Genomic DNA, 14,580 nt, shown 5'->3' with positions numbered 1-14,580 from the left:
AAAGTTTAAATTTTCATTTCTAACCCTTTTCTTGAAGGGGCTTCAGCGCGTGATGTCACAATGGCACCCGTGCACCAATCAGAGATCAGCTCGGTTTTAAATTTACATCTTCAGCTTGTGACGTCACAATGCTTGTGTGAGATTGTTGCAACATTGTTGCGAAAGGCAACTGCCAGTTTTTTAAAGTTGTGCAAGTCACTTAACATACACAGATCAGCATGGGGCCCCTATTCCCTCCCTCCCCCCCCCTTCTCCCCTCAACCCCTTCCTCCCCACTCCTTCCCACCTCCATCCCCACTCCCTCCCCCCCTCCCTCCCCCCTCAATCCCAACCTCCATCACCACTCAGCCCCTAACTCCCCCCCTCCCTCCTTCCCTCCATCCCACCCTCCCCCACTCCCTCCCCCCTCCCTCCACCATTCCATCCCTCTCCCCCTCCCCCCTCCTTCCACCCTCCCTCCCCCCCTCCCGGTTACAATGGAAACTATACGGGGACGGGCCCAACGGGGAAAGAGGGGTACTGGGAAAAGGGGAGGTCCCACTTCCCCCCTCAACCCCTTCCTCCCCCCTCCTTCCCACCTCAATCCCCACTCCCTCCCCCCTCCCTCCCCCCTCAATCCCAACCTCCATCACCACTCAGCCCCTAACTCCCCCGCTCCCTCCTTCCCTCCATCCCACCCTCCCCCACTCCCTCCCCCCTCCCTCCACCATTCCATCCCTCTCCCCCTCCCCCCTCCTTCCACCCTCCCTCCCCCCTCCCGGTTACAATGGAAACCCTACGGGGACGGGCCCAACGGGGAAAGAGGGGTACTGGGAAAAGGGGAGGTCCCCCTTCCCCCCTCAACCCCTTCATCCCCCCTCCTTCCCACCTCCATCCCCACTCCCTCCCCCCCTCCTCCCCAACTCCCTCCCCCCTAACTCCCCCCTCCCTCCTTCCCTCCATCCCTCCCTCCCCCAATCCCTCCCCCTCCCTCCACCCTTCCATCCCTCTCCCCCTCCCCCCTCCTTCCACCCTCTCTCCCCCCTCCCGGTTACAATTGAAACCCTACGAGGACGGGCCCAACGGGGAAAGAGGGGTACTGGGAAAAGGGGAGGTCCCCCTCACTACCCCCTTCCCCCTCCCCTCCCCCCTTCCCCTCCCTCCCCCTCCCCCCTCCCTCCCCTCCCCCTCCCTCCCCTCCCCTCCTCCCTCCACCCCTCCCTCCTCCCTCCCTCCCCCTTCCCTCCCTCCCCTCCTCACGGTTACAATGGAAACCCTACGAGGACGGGCCCAACGGGGAAAGAGGGGTACTGGGAAAAGGGGAGATCCCCCTCCCTCCCCCTTCCCCCCTCTCCCCCTTACCTCCCCCCCTCCCTCCCCTCTCCCTCCCTCCTCCCCCCTTCCCCCCTCCCCCCCTCCCCTCCCCCTCCCCTCCTCCCTCCACACCTCCCTCCTCCCTCCCTCCCTCCCCCTTCCCTCCCTCCCCTCCTCCCGGTTACAATGGAAACCCTACGAGGACGGGCCCAATGGTGAAAGAGGGGTACTGGGAAAATGGGAGGTTCCCCTCCCTCCCCCCTCCCTCCCTTCTCCCTCCCCCCCTCCCTCCCCCTCCCCTTCCCCCCTCCCTCCCCTTCCCCCCTCCCCCCTCCCTACCCCTCCCCCCTACCCCCTTCCCTCCCCTCTCCCTCCTCCCTTCCCCCCTCCCCTCCCCCTCCCCTCCCCCTCCCCTCCCCCCTCCACACCTCCCTACTCCCTCCCTCGAAAAGCAACTGACAGAAGCACTAAGTAGCCGCGAATGTTTCAAAACCAGCACTTAACCGCGAATGTTTTTTTAAAAAGCACTTAACCGCGAATGTTTCAAAACAAGCAATTAAAAAGCACTTTTTTAAAAAAAGTATTTTTTTTTATTCCAAGAGAATGGGGGGGGGGTCTGAGAATGGGGACTGGGTAGGGGGACAACAGGGGTCGTTGCGGTGGGGGCTTGGTGGTGGGGGAAAGAGGGGTACTGGGAAAAGGGGAGGTCCCACTTCCCCCTCAACCTCTTCCTCCCCCCTCCTTCCCACCTCCATCCCGACTCTCTCCCCCCTCAATCCCAACCTCCATCACCACTCAGCCCCTAACTCACCCCTCCCTCCTTCCCTCCATCCGACCCTCCCCCACTCCCTCCCCCCCTCCCTCCACCCTTCCACCCCTCTCCCCCTCCTTCCACCCTCCCTCCCCCCCTCCCGGTTACAATGGAAACCCTACGGGGACGGGCCCAACGGTGAAAGAGGGGTACTGGGAAAAGGGGAGTTCCCCCTCCCTCCCCTCCTCCCTCCCCTCCCCCCTACCCCTCTTCCCCCCTCCCCCTCCCCTCCCTCACCCTCCCCTCCTCCCTCCACACCTCCCTCCTCCCTCCCTCCCCCCTCCCGGTTACAATGGAAACCCTACGAGGACGGGCCCAACGGGGAAAGAGGAGTACTGGGAAAAGGGGAGGTCCCCCTCCCTCCCCCCTTCCCGCTCCCCTCCCCCCTCCCCTCTCCCTCCCCCTCCCCCCTACCCCCCTCCCTCCCCTCCCCCCTCCCTCCCCTCCCCTCCTCCCTCCACACCTCCCTCCTCCCTCCCTCCCCCTTCCCGCCCTCCCCTCCTCCCGGTTACAATGGAAACCCTACGAGGACGGGCCCAACGGGGAAAGAGGGGTACTGGGAAAAGGGGAGGTCCCCCTCCCTCCCTCCCCCCTACCCACCTCCCTCCCCTCTCCCTCCCCCCTTCCCTCCTCCCTTCCCCCCTCCCCCCTCCCATCCCCCCCTCTCCCCCCTCCCTCCCCCCTACCCCCCTCCCTCCCCTCTCCCTCCCCCCTTCCCCCCTCCCCCCCTCCCCTCCCTCCCCTCCTCCCTCCCCCTTCCCTCCCCTAACCCTCCCCCTTTCCTCCCCTCCCGGTTACAATGGAAACCCTACGAGGACGGGCCCAACGGGCCCACTCGGTCTAGTCTATCTATATAATACTAAAACTCTGCGGTCCAACATTCCGTATGTATGTATGTATATGTGTATGTACGGAAGATTACTTACAAACCCTACTCCTCCTAGACGGTACACCAAAGCGCTACGATTTTTGTACCGCCGTATTCACCATTAACCTGGGCAACTATTGTAAGTACTTTCGTTCAAATTGAAGCTACCTTTTTAAAGCTAGAGAGATATTAAAGTTTAAATTTTCATTTCTAACCCTTTTCTTCAAGGGGCTACATTTGTTTCCAAAAGTTTACAGAAAAGGATTTAGTTTTCAGCAAGGATTTAGTTTTCAGCTTGTGACGGCGGCTACATTGTTTCGAAAAGCTTCCAAGAAGTCTTTTTTGTTATTGCAAGTCAAGTCAAGTCAAGTCAGTTTTATTTGTATAGCACATTTAAAAACAACCCACGTTGACCAAAGTACTGAAAAAACAAACAAACATCTGATTAGGGAAAAAAAAAAAGAATGAAGGCTATAGTGGTCACTTGACATACACAGATCAGGAGGACGGGCCCAACGGGCACACTTGGAGAGTAAGAGTGGGGCTGGGGGAGGAGAGAATGGGGGGTGTGGGGACGGGCCCAACGGGCCCTCTTTTCCGGGCCCAACGGGCACACTTGGAGAGTAAGAGTGGGGCTGGGGGAGTGAGAATGGGGGGTGTGGGGACGGGCCCAACGGGCCCTCTTTTCTAGTATACTACTAAAACTCTGCGGTCCAACATTCCGTATGTATGTATGTATATGTGTATGTACGGAAGATTCCGAAGAGTTTCTGTCCATAACTTACAAACCCTACTCCTCCCTGACGGTACACCAAAGCGCTACGATTTTTGTACCGCCATATTCACCATTAACGTGGGCAACTATTGTAAGTACTTTCGTTCAAATTGAAGCAACCTTTTTAAAGCTAGAGAGATATTAAAGTTTAAATTTTCATTTCTAACCCTTTTCTTGAAGGGGCTTCAGCGCGTGATGTCACAATGGCACCCGTGCACCAATCAGAGATCAGCTCGGTTTTAAATTTACATCTTCAGCTTGTGACGTCACAATGCTTGTGTGAGATTGTTGCAACATTGTTGCGAAAGGCAACTGCCAGTTTTTTAAAGTTGTGCAAGTCACTTAACATACACAGATCAGCATGGGGCCCCTATTCCCTCCCTCCCCCCCCTTCACCCCTCAACCCCTTCCTCCCCACTCCTTCCCACCTCCATCCCCACTCCCTCCCCCCCTCCTCCCCAACTCCCTCCCCACCTCCCTCACCCCTCCTCCCCTAACTCCCCCCCCTCCCTCCTTCCCTCCATCCCTCCCCCCCTCCCTCCACCCTTCCATCCCTCTCCCCCTCCCCCCTCCTTCAACCCTCCCTCCCCCCCTTCTGGTTACAAAGGAAACCCTACGGGGACGGGCCCAACGGGGAAAGAGGGGTACTGGGAAAAGGGGAGGTCCCCCTCCCTCCCCTTCCCCCCTCCCCTTCCCCCCTCCCCTATCCCCCTCCCCCCTAACCCTCTCCCTCCCCCTTCCCCCCTCCCCTCCCCCCTCCCCTCCTCCCTCCCTCCCCTCCTCCCGGTTACAATGGAAACCCTACGAGGACGGGCCCAACGGGGAAAGAGGGGTACTGGGAAAAGGGGAGGTCCCCCTCCCTCCCCCCTTCCCCCATCCCATCCCCCTCCCTCCCCTCTCCCTCCCCCTTCCCCCCGTTCCCCCCTCCCCTTCCCCCTCCCTCCCCTCCTCCCTCCACACCTCTCTCCTCCCTCCCTCCCCTTCCCTCCCTCCCATCCTCCCAATGCTTGTTTGAGATGGGTGCTACATTGTTTCGAAAAGCACCACTAACAGATCGCAGTGAGAAGCACTAAATAACCGTGGTCGTGAGAAGCACTAAATGACCGCGAATGTAGCAAAAACAGCACTTTAAACCACTTTAAACCACTGTTTTCAAGTAGTCTTTTTTATTGCAAGTCACTTAACATACACAGATCAACATGGGGCCTCTATGCTCGTGGGCCACCGGGGCAAGTGTTGCGAAACAGCACTTGGAGTGTGTCTGGGGGAGAGAGAGAATGGGGGGGGGTCTGAGAATGGGGACTGGGGAGGGGGACAACAGGGGTCGTTGCGGAGGGGCTTGGTGGTGGGGGAAAGAGGGGTACTGGGAAAATGGGAGGTCCCCCTTCACCCCTCAACCCCTTCCTTCCCACCTCCATCCCCACTCCCTCCCCCCCTCCTCCCCCTCCCTCCCCAACTCCCTCCCCCTCCCTCCCCACCTCCCTCAAACCTCCCCCCTAACTCCCCCCCTCCCTCCTTCCCTCCATCCCTCCCTCCCCCAATCCATCCACCCTTCCATCCCTCTCCCCCTCCCCCCTCCTTCCACCCTCCCTCCCCCCTCCCGGTTACAATAGAAACCCTACGGGGACGGGCCCAACGGGGAAAGAGGGGTACTGGGAAAAGGGGAGGTCCCCCTCCCTCCCCTCCCCCCTAACCCCTCCCCCCTTCCCCCTACCCTTCCCCCTCCCCTCCCCCCCTCCCTCCCCCTCCCCTCCTCCCTCCACACCTCCCTCCACACCTCCCTCCTCCCTCACTCCCCCCCTCCCGGTTACAATGGAAACCCTATGAGGACGGGCCCAACGGGGAAAGAGGGGTACTGGTTAAAGGGGAGGTCCCCCTTCCCCCCTCAACCCTTTCATCCCTCCTCCTTCCTACCTCCATCCCCACTCCCTCCCCCCCTCCCCCCCTCCCTCCCCCCTCCCTCCCCCCTCCCCCCTAACTCTCCCCTCCCTCCATCCCTCCCTCCCCAATCCCTCCCCCCCTCCCTCCACCCTTCCATCCCTCTCCCCCCTCCTTCCACCCTCCCTCCCCCCTCCCGGTTACAATGGAAACCCTACGGGGATGGGCCCAACGGGGAAAGAGGGGTACTGGGAAATGAGGAGATCCCCCTCCCTCCCCTCCCCCCTCCCCCCTTCCCCCCTCCCCTTCCCCCTCCGCTCCCCCCCTCCCTCCCCCTCCCCTCCTCCCTCCACACCTCCCTCCTCCCTCCCTCCCCCCTCCCGGTTACAATGGAAACCCTATGAGGACGGGCCCAACGGGGAAAGAGGGGTACTGGGAAAAGGGGAGGTCCCCCTTCCCTCCTCAACCCCTTCATACCCCCTCCTTCCCACCTCCATCCCCACTCCCTCCCCCCCTCCTCCCCCTCCCTCCCCAACTCCCTCCCCCCTCCCTCCCCCCTCCCCCCTAACTCCCCCCTCCCTCCTTCCCTCCATCCCTCCCTCCCCAATCCCTACCCCCCTCCCTCCACCCTTCCATCCCTCTCCCCCCTCCTTGAAACCCTACGAGGACGGGCCCAACGGGGAAAGAGGAGTACTGGGAAAAGGGGAGGTCCCCCTCCCTCCCCCCTTCCCCCTCCCCTCCCCCCTCTCCCTCCCCCTCCCTCCCCCTCCCCCCTACCCCCCTCCCTCCCCTCCCCCCTCCCTCCCCTCCCCTCCTCCTTCCACACCTCCCTCCTCCCTCCTCCCTCCCTCCCCCTTCCCGCCCTCCCCTCCTCCCGGTTACAATGGAAACCCTACGAGGACGGGCCCAACGGGGAAAGAGGGGTACTGGGAAAAGGGGAGGTCCCCCTCCCTCCCCCCTACCCACCTCCCTCCCCTCTCCCTCCCCCCCTTCCCTCCCTTCCCCCCTCCCCTCCCCCCTCCCATCCCCCCCTCTCCCCCCTCCCTCCCCCCTACCTCCCTCCCTCCCCTCCTCCCTCCCCCTTCCCTCCCCCAACCCTCCCCCTTTCCTCCCCTCCCGGTTACAATGGAAACCCTACGAGGACGGGCCCAACGGGCCCACTCGGTCTAGTATACTACTAAAACTCTGCGGTCCAACATTCCGTATGTATGTATGTATATGTGTATGTACGGAAGATTCCGAAGAATTTCTGTCCATAACTTACAAACCCTACTCCTCCCTGAAGTTACACCAAAGCGCTACGATTTTTGTACCGCCATATTCACCATTAACGTGGGCAACTATTGTAAGTACTTTCGTTCAAATTGAAGCTACCTTTTTAAAGCTAGAGAGATATTAAAGTTTAAATTTTCATTTCTAACCCTTTTCTTGAAGGGGCTTCAGCGCGTGATGTCACAATGGCACCCGTGCACCAATGAGAGATCAGCTCGGTTTTAAATTTACATCTTCAGCTTGTGACGTCACAATGCTTGTGTGAGATTGTTGCAACATTGTTGCGAAAAGCAACTGCCAGTTTTTTAAAGTTGTGCAAGTCACTTAACATACACAGGTCAGCATGGGGCCCCTATTCCCTCCCTCCCCCCCTTCCCCCCTCAACCCCTTCCTCCCCACTCCTTCCCACCTCCATCCCCACTCCCTCCCCCCTCCTCCCCAACTCCCTCCCCACCTCCCTCACCCCTCCTCCCCTAACTCCCCCCCCTCCCTCCTTCCCTCCATCCTCCCCCCCCTCCCTCCACCCTTCCATCCCTCTCCCCCTCCCCCCTCCTTCCACCCTCCCTCCCCCCCTTCTGGTTACAAAGGAAACCCTACGGGGACGGGCCCAACGGGGAAAGAGGGGTACTGGGAAAAGGGGAGGTCCCCCTCCCTCCCCTTCCCCCCTCCCCCTCCCCCCTAACCCTCTCCCTCCCCCTTCCCCCCTCCCCTCCCCCCCTCCCCTCCTCCCTCCACACCTCCCTCCTCCCTCCCTCCCCTCCTCCCGGTTACAATGGAAACCCTACGAGGACGGGCCCAACGGGGAAAGAGGGGTACTGGGAAAAGGGGAGGTCCCCCTCCCTCCCCCTTCCCCCATCCCATCCCCCCCTCCCTCCCCTCTCCCTCCCCCTTCCCCCGTTCCCCCCCTCCCCTTCCCCCCTCCCTCCACACCTCTCTCCTCCCTCCCTCCCCTTCCCTCCCTCCCATCCTCCCAATGCTTGTTTGAGATGGGTGCTACATTGTTTCGAAAAGCACCACTAACAGATCGCAGTGAGAAGCACTATGTGACCGCGAATGTTTCAAAACAAGCACTTAAAAAGCACTTATCTTTTTTTAAAGTATTTTTTTTTATTGCAAGTCACTTAACATACAGAAATCAGCATTGGGCCCCTATGCTCGTGGGCCACCGGGGCAAGTGTTTCGAAAAAAGCACTGAGAGTGTGTCTGGGGGAGAGAGAGAATGGGGGGGGTCTGAGAATGGGGACTGGGGAGGGGGGACAACAGGGGTCGTTGCGGAGGGGGCTTGGTGGTGGGGGAAAGAGGGGTACTGGGAAAAGGGGAGGTTCCACTTCCCCCCTCAACCCCTTCCTCCCCCCTCCTTCCCACCTCCATCCCCACTCGCTCCCCCCCTCCCTCCCCCCTCAATCCCAACCTCCATCATCACACAGCCCCTAACTCCCCCCCTCCCTCCTTCCCTCCATCCCACCCTCCCCCACTCCCTGCCCCCTCCCTCCACCCTTCCATCCCTCTCCCCCTCCCACCTCCTTCCACCCTCCCTCCCCCCCTCCCGGTTACAATGGAAACCCTACGGGGGACGAGCCCAACGGGGAAAGAGGGGTACTGGGAAAAGGGGAGATCCCCCTCCCTCCCCTCCCCCTACCCCCTTCCCCCCTCCCCTTCCCCCTCCCCTCCCCCCTCCCTCCCCCTCCCCTCCTCCCTTCACACCTCCCTCCTCCCTCCCCCCCCCCCCCCTCCCGGTTACAATGGAAACCCTATGAGGACAGGCCCAACGGGGAAAGAGGGGTACTGGGAAAAGGGGAGGTCCCCCTTCCCCCTCAACCCCTTCATCCCCCCTCCTTCCCACCTCCATCCCCACTCCCTCCCCCCCTCCTCCCCCTCCCTCCCCAACTCCCTCCCCCCTCCCCCCTAACTCCCCCCTCCCTCCTTCCCTCCCTCCCCAATCCCTCCCCCCCTCCCTCCACCCTTCCATCCCTCTCCCCCCTCCTTCCACCCTCCCTCCCCCCTCCCGGTTACAATTGAAACCCTACGAGGACGGGCCCAACGGGGAAAGAGGAGTACTGGGAAAAGGGGAGGTCCCCTCCCTCCCCCCTTCCCCCTCCCCTCCCCCCTCCCCTCTCCCTCCCCCTCCCCCCTACCCCCCTCCCTCCCCTCCCCCCTCCCTCCCCTCCCCTCCTCCCTCCACACCTCCCTCCTCCCTCCCTCCCCCTTCCCGCCCTCCCCTCCCGGTTACAATGGAAACCCTACGAGGACGGGCCCAACGGGGAAAGAGGGGTACTGGGAAAAGGGGAGGTCCCCCTCCCTCCCTCCCCCCTCCCCTCTCCCTCCCCCCCTTCCCTCCTCCCTTCCCCCCTCCCCCTCCCATTCCCCCCTCCCTCCCCCCTACCCCCCTCCCTCCCCTCTCCCTCCCCCCTCCCCCCCCTCCCCTCCCTCCTCCCTCCCCCTTCCCTCCCCCAACCCTCCCCCTTTCCTCCCCTCCCGGTTACAATGGAAACCCTACGAGGACGGGCCCAACGGGCCCACTTGGTCTAGTATACTACTAAAACTCTGCGGTCCAACATTCCGTATGTATATGTGTATGTACGCAAAGATTCCGAAGAGTTTCTGTCCATAACTTACAAACCCTACTCCTCCCTGACGGTACACCAAAGCGCTACGATTTTTGTACCGCCATATTCACCATTAACATGGGCAACTATTGTAAGTACTTTCGTTCAAATTGAAGCTGCCTTTTTAAAGCTAGAGAGATATTAAAGTTTAATTTTCATTTCTAACCCTTTTCTTGAAGGGGCTTCAGCGCGTGATGTCACAATGGCACCCGTGCACCAATGAGAGATCAGCTCGGTTTTAAATTTACATCTTCAGCTTGTGACGTCACAATGCTTGTGTGAGATTGTTGCAACATTGTTGCGAAAGGCAACTGCCAGTTTTTTAAAGTTGTGCAAGTCACTTAACATACACAGATCAGCATGGGGCCCCTATTCCCTCCCTCCCCCCCCTTCCCCCCTCAACCCCTTCCTCCCCACTCCTTCCCACCTCCTTCCACCCTCCCTCCCCCCCTCCTCCCCAACTCCCTCCCCACCTCCCTCACCCCTCCTCCCCTAACTCCCCCCCCCTTCCTCCTTCCCTCCATCCCTCCCCCCCCTCCCTCCACCCTTCCATCCCTCTCCCCCTCCCCCCTCCTTCCACCCTCCCTCCCCCCTTCTGGTTACAAAGGAAACCCTACGGGGACGGGCCCAACGGGGAAAGAGGGGTACTGGGAAAAGGGGAGGTCCCCCTCCCTCCCCTCCCCTCCCCCTCCCCCCTAACCCTCTCCCTCCCCCTTCCCCCTCCCCTCCTCCCTCCACACCTCCCTCCTCCCTCCCTCCCCTCCTCCCGGTTACAATGGAAACCCTACGAGGACGGGCCCAACGGGGAAAGAGGGGTACTGGGAAAAGGGGAGGTCCCCCTCCCTCCCCCCTTCCCCCATCCCATCCCCCCTCCCTCTCCTCTCCCTCCCCCTTCCCCCCGTTCCCCCCCTCCCTTCCCCCATCCCTCCACACCTCTCTCCTCCCTCCCTCCCCTTCCCTCCCTCCCATCCTCCCAATGCTTGTTTGAGATGGGTGCTACATTGTTTCGAAAAGCACCACTAACAGATCGCAGTGAGAAGCACTATGTGACCGCGAATGTTTCAAAACAAGCACTTAAAAAGCACTTATCTTTTTTTAAAGTATTTTTTTTAATTGCAAGTCACTTAACATACACAGATCAGCATTGGGCCCCTATGCTCGTGGGCCACCGGGGCAAGTGTTTCCCGGTTACAATGGAAACCCTACGGGGACGGGCCCAACGGGGAAAGAGGGGTACTGGGAAAAGGGGAGATCCCCCTCCCTCCCCTCCCCCCCTACTCCCTCCCCCCTTCCCCCCTCCCCTTCCCCCCTCCCCTCCCCCCTCCCTCCCCCTCCCCTCCTCCCTCCACACCTCCCTCCCTCCCCCCTCCCGGTTACAATGGAAACCCTATGAGGACGGGCCCAACGGGGAAAGAGGGGTACTGGGAAAAGGGGAGGTCCCCCCCTTCCCCCCTCAACCCCTTCATCCCCCCTCCTTCCCACCTCCATCCCCACTCCCTCCCCCCCTCCTCCCCCTCCCTCCCCAACTCCCTCCCCCCTCCCCCCTAACTCCCCCCTCCCTCCTTCCCTCCCTCCCCAATCCCTCCCCCCCTCCCTCCACCCTTCCATCCCTCTCCCCCCTCCTTCCACCCTCCCTCCCCCCCTCCGGTTACAATTGAAACCCTACGAGGACCGGCCCAACGGGGAAAGAGGAGTACTGGGAAAAGGGGAGGTCCCCCTCCCTCCCCCCTTCCCCTCCCCCCTACCCCCCTCCCTCCCCTCCCCCCTCCCTCCCTCCCCTCCTCCCTCCACACCTCCCTCCTCCCTCCCTCCCCCTTCCCGCCCTCCCCTCCTCCCGGTTACAATGGAAACCCTACGAGGACGGGCCCAACGGGGAAAGAGGGGTACTGGGAAAAGGGGAGGTCCCCCTCCCTCCCCCCTACCCACCTCCCTCCCCTCTCCCTCCCCCCTTTCCCTCCTCCCTTCCCCCCTCCCCTCCCCCTCCCATCCCCCCCTCTCCCCCTCCCTCCCCCCTACCCCCTCCCTCCCCTCTCCCTCCCCCCTCCCCTCCCCCCCTCCCCTCCCCTCCTCCCTCCCCCAACCCTCCCCCTTTCCTCCCCTCCCGGTTACAATGGAAACCCTACGAGGACGGGCCCAACGGGCCCACTCGGTCTAGTAATCAATAAAAATTCTTTGATTCGTTGTTAATAATTGATCTGTTTCTAATATTCCCAGTATTATTAAGTTTGAGTCAGGGATCAGCTTCCTATTAATCTTTCGACCTTACTGATAATGTTCTCAGCTTCAAGTCTTTTCAGTTCTTTCTCAACCTTGTCCTTAAGAGGACACGGCACAACCTGTGGTTTGCAATGCACTGGTGTCGCATCCTGCTTCACGCGTACTTCCGCCTTGTACCCCTTGATTGGCTCTCCCTGGTCGCTAAACACCGTCGGATGTTGCTTGATTACGTCCTCCGGACACTTTAATTCTTCACGAACGAGGAATATCTCGTTCCAATAGACAATGGGTGCAGGAGTAGGCCATTCGGCCCTTCATGCCAGCACCACCATTCAATGTGATCATGGCTGATCATTCTCAACCAGTACCCCGTTCCTGCCTTCTCCCCATACCCCCTGACTCCGCTATCCTTAAGAGATCTATCTAGCTCTCTCTTGAATGCATTCAGAGAATTGGCCTCCACTGCCTTCTGAGGCAGAGAATTTCACAGATTTACAACTCTCTGACTGAAAAAGTTTTTCCTCATCTCCATTCTAAATGGCCTACCCCTTATACTTAAACTGTGGCCTCTGGTTCTGGACTCCCCCAACATTGGGACTATGTTTCCTGCCTCTAACGTGTCCAACCCCTTAATAATCTTATATGTTTCGAGTTGAGCTTCAAGTTCTGCAGCCAATTCCGACCTAGCAACGCAGGTTTATCTCCCTTTACAACTACGAGGGGCAACTCTGCCTGTTGCTCCTTATACCTAACTGGTACATGTACGCATCCTAACACTGGAATCTTCTCTCCAGAGTAACCACGTAGCTCGATTCGCTTCACTTCCAAAGGAATTTGACTCAGCTTCTCCCGATACACAAATTCTGGAATCACGCTCACAGATGCTCCTGTGTCGACTTCCATGCTAACATGAGCTCCATTCAACTGGACTTGCACGGACACATTCTTTGTCTTCCGGTTTACTAGCTCATGGCTGCAGATGGTGTATATCTTGAGAAGCTCTTCCTCTGCCTGCAGTTGATCCACATAATGCAGCTTACTTGTTGTTGAACCTTTTTTCTGCTTAGCCTTTTGACAAGCCTTCGCTAGGTGTCCCATCTCGTGACACGAGTAACACGCTGCCTTGAAGAACGGACAAGACTGTGCGCCCAAACAGCGATAGTATGACTTTGCAGTCTTGCTACCCTTCCATGGATAATGATTCTCTGATGTCTTTGTCGACTTATCCGTCTTTAGTTTGCTGGACTGCAGCTTGTTCAACTCTTCCAAAAGTGGTGCTATTACACTTTCTTTCTTTCTCTCTCTTTCTTTCTCTATTTCTAACCCTCTCTTTCTTTCTTTCTCTCTCTTTCTTTCTCACTCTTTCTTTCTTTTCTCACTCTCTTTCTTTCTTTCTCTTTCTTTCTCTCTCTCACTTTATTTCTTTCTCTCTCTCACTTTATTTCTTTCTCTCTCTCTCTCTCTCTCTCTCTCTCTCTCTCTCTCTCTCTCTCTCACTTTATTTCTCTCTCTCTCTCTCTCTCTCTCTCACTTTATTTATTTCTCTCTCTCTCACACTTTATTTCTCTCTTTCTCTCACTTTATTTCTTTCTCTCTCTCACTTTATTTCTCTCTCTCTCTCTCTTTATTTCTCTCTCTCTCTCTCTCTCTCTCTCTCTCTCTCACTTTATTTATTTCTCTCTCTCTCTCTCTCACACTTTATTTCTCTCTTTCTCTCACTTTATTTCTCTCTCTCTCACTTTATTTCTCTCTCTCACTTTCTTCCTCCCTTCCCCCCACCCTGAGTGGTTTTCTCTCCCCTTTCAAGTGTGTGTGTGTGGGGGGGAGGGTCTCCTCTCCATCCCTTCCTTCCAGCTACTAGTGGAGCAAGATGGACCACTCTGTTGAGGTCGCCTATACTGAAGTGTGGTAAAATGGCGCAAAGGAGCCGCCATTTTAGTAAGCAAATGTAGTCCGCCATTTTAGTAGGCAATGTAGTCCGCCATTTTAGTAGGCAAAAACCCGCCGTTCGCTCTGCCTCTCGCAGTGTAATCAGTGTTTTGGGGGAACAGTGTGTGTGATGATACCGTTATAATAATGCAGAATATATCTCATCTATCAATTCACAGATTATTGTTATTTTTCTTTGTCCATGTTTCTGCGAGTTTCTGCCTACTAAAATGGCCGCCGTGACGCACCGCGGTGTTTAGGGTCGAGTGGTCTATCTTGCTCCTCTAGTATCTTTGCGTCTTCCCAACCGGAGCGCTCGCTCCCCCCCCCCTCGTCACCATGGAGACCCGCTGCTCGCTCCCCCCCTCGTCACCATGGAGACCCGCTGCTCGCTCACCTGGAGGCCGCGCCTCGGCGCCTCGCAGCACAGGCCCGACCGCCCCGGCCTTGTCCCTGGGCCTCGGCCTGTCCCTGTCTCCGGCTCCGGCCTAGCTTGGCCCCGGCTCCGACACTCGCTTCTCTCCCGCTCCACCACCGGGTTCCTGTCAGGGCGACGGATGTCCCGCCCTCGCCGCCGTCACTTCCCAGCCTCAAGGGAGCTCTCCTCTGGTCACGTCGTCGTGCAGGTGAGGTGACAGCTCATGGGGCAGTTACACACAACAGCTCACCTGGGGACAGGTAACAGCTCATGGGCCAGGTAAGAGCTCACCTGGGGAAAGGTGACAGCTCATGGGCCAGGTAACAGCTCACCTGGGTACAGGTGACAGCTCATGGGGCAGGTAAGAGCTCACCTGGGGAAAGGTGACAGCTCATGGGGCAGGTAACAGCTCACGGGGCAGGTAACAGCTCACCTGGGTACAGGTAACAACTCATGGGGCAGTTATCAGCTCATGGGGCAGGTATCAGCTCACGGGGCAGGTAACAGCTCATG

At 59.0% G+C, this 14,580-nt stretch overlaps 1 protein-coding gene across 6 annotated transcripts in view; it reads right to left on the bottom strand.

Annotated features, from left to right (window-relative positions):
- LOC144611615 (interferon regulatory factor 3-like) overlaps positions 1-14,186 on the bottom strand; it is a 65,147-nt gene extending 50,961 nt beyond the window's left edge. For all 6 annotated transcript variants that reach the window (XR_013549547.1, XR_013549548.1, XM_078430828.1 and 3 more), the window contains exon 1: positions 14,047-14,186. The gene's annotated coding sequence lies outside the window, so the exon portion shown is untranslated. The remainder of the gene's footprint in view (positions 1-14,046) is intronic.
- Positions 14,187-14,580: the final 394 nt, after the last annotated feature.

This window comes from Rhinoraja longicauda, chromosome 40, assembly GCF_053455715.1.
Source record: "Rhinoraja longicauda isolate Sanriku21f chromosome 40, sRhiLon1.1, whole genome shotgun sequence".
In the NCBI taxonomy this organism is placed as follows: Eukaryota; Metazoa; Chordata; class Chondrichthyes; order Rajiformes; family Arhynchobatidae; genus Rhinoraja; species Rhinoraja longicauda.
This window is presented reverse-complemented; position numbering and strand designations above follow the sequence as displayed.